Here is a 2,326-nt window from a genome sequence, read left to right as displayed (position 1 = left end):
CACCTTTGGCTTCACATTGAAGATTTTGAGCCATATCCCAAAGTGGGGTTGGATGCGTAGGAAGGCCTCGCACACGACGATGAATGCCGAGATATTGAGGAAGGAGTTCGGGGATTGGTCATGGAAGTCTATCCTGTAGTAGAACATTAGCCCGCGGACGAAGGGGTGGAGTGGAAACCCTAGTCCGCGGAGGAAATGGGGGATGAATACTACCCTCTCGTTGGGCTTCGGCGTGGGAATGATTTCTCCCTGGGCTGGAAGACGGTGGACGATTTCCTTCACCAGGTACCCGGCCGCCCGAAGCTCAGCGATGTCCTCCTCCTTGGCGGAAGAAGCCATCCACTTGCCTTGACCTCCGGATCCGGTCATGGTTGAGTGCTTTCTAGAGTGGGAAATAGATGAGAACTTGGGCGCTGGAGCTCAAGAGTGGAAAGGCAGAAGAAGAGAGAAGGCGTGGGAGAAGAAAGGGGAATCGTATCTCCTTATAAGGGTAGTGAATATTGAACGCCCCCCACTCGCCTTAAAATTTTCCTACTCCCAAGGGTTGTGTAAACGGCACAGTTGGGTTACCCATACCCGTATTGATGATAATCCTGCAATAAGGGGACACGATCTCTGCTTCGACAAGACATGCCAATGGCAACCACGTCTTGAAACATGGAATGGCAGACACAAAACGGTCCGAAATTATGACCGGGGGACGTGACGTCATGTTGTAAAAAGATTTCAGCGGATTGGACTCGTGGAGTATTATATTTTCTCTGTGGTTGTGTGTGGTGTGTGTGACAGGTCCGGATACAATCATCATGTCTGGAGACTATCTTGGAGATCGGAAAGAAGGGAACCCGCCTTGTAATGCCGAAGACAAATCTGCATGCCGGACTCCTCGTAATTGAAGCCAGGTTCAGGGGCTACTGAGGGAGTCCTGGACTAAGGGGTCCTCAGACATCCGGTCTATTAGCCATGGGCCGGATTGATGGGCTGTGAAGATGCGGAGACCGAAGACTGCACCCGTGTCCGGATGGAACTCTCCCTGGCGTGGAAGACAAGCTGGGCTACCGAATATGTAGATTCCTTTCCTTTGTAACTGACCTTGTGTAACCCTAGATCCTCCCGGTGCTTATATAAACCGGAGGACTTAGTCCGGAAAGGACATATACTCATTACCGTAGTCATACAGGCTAGACTTCTAGGGTTTAGCCATTGCGATCTCGAGGTAGATCAACTCTTGTAATAATCGTATTCGTCAATATCAATCAAGAAGGACATAGGGTATTGCCTCCATAGAGAGGGCCCGAACCTGGGTAAACATCATGTCCCCTGTCTCCTGTTACCATCGACCTTAGACGCACAGTTCGGGACCCCCTACCCGAGATCCGCCGGTTTTGACACCGACACCCATCTCCATGAGTAGCAAGTGCCACTAATTTTTTTGGTGTTTCGTGTTCCATATCCGTAACTAAAGATAGAGACTAACTTAGAACAGGAAATAAAAACTACTAAGTGATAAAGCAAACAAGCACACATGAGAATATTCACCCCACGCTATTGCTCCTCGGCAACGGCGCCGGAAAAAGGTCTTCATAACACACAAGTGTAGGGGATCATTTGTAGACTTTTTCGATAAATAAGAGTGTCGAACCCAACGAGGAACTAAAGGCAGAACAAATATTCCCTCAAGTTCTATCGACCACCAATACAACTCTACGCACACTTGACATTTGTTTATCGGAAACAAGTATGGAACTAGTTTGTAGGAGTGATACTAGAACTACTTTGCAAGAATAAAACTAGAAGTACTTTGCAAGATAATAAAAGTTAGGTGTTTAGTAAAAGGGTTTGTGTCAACAAGAAAGTTATTTGTCCCTAGGCAATCGATAACAAGTACCGGTAATCATTCTTGCAAATTTATATGAGGGAGAGGCATGAGCTAACATACTTTATCTACTTGGATCATATGCACTTATGATTGGAACTATAGGAAGCATCCGTAACTACTAAAGATCATTAAGGTCGTGAAACCCAAGCATAGCATTAAGTATCAAGTCCTCTTTATTCCCATACGTCATACCCCGTCTACTCGGGTTTAAGTTTCTATCACTCTCGCAACCCACCATAAGTGAACCATGAACATATTGCAACACCCTACAGCGGGGCCCCCTCACATTTGTGTGAGAATGGAGGGCACCGTAGGACAGCACCATAAATAAAATATACAATCATACCAACCAAGATCATGATTAACCCAGAGGACAAAATGGATCTACTCAAACATCATAGGATAACCATAGATCATTGGGAAATAATATATGGAGTTGAGAAGCAT

Source organism: Triticum aestivum, chromosome 7A (assembly GCF_018294505.1).
Source record: "Triticum aestivum cultivar Chinese Spring chromosome 7A, IWGSC CS RefSeq v2.1, whole genome shotgun sequence".
Taxonomy (NCBI): domain Eukaryota; kingdom Viridiplantae; phylum Streptophyta; class Magnoliopsida; order Poales; family Poaceae; genus Triticum; species Triticum aestivum.
The sequence above is the reverse complement of the archived record's forward strand: the minus strand, read 5'-3'. Positions refer to the sequence as shown.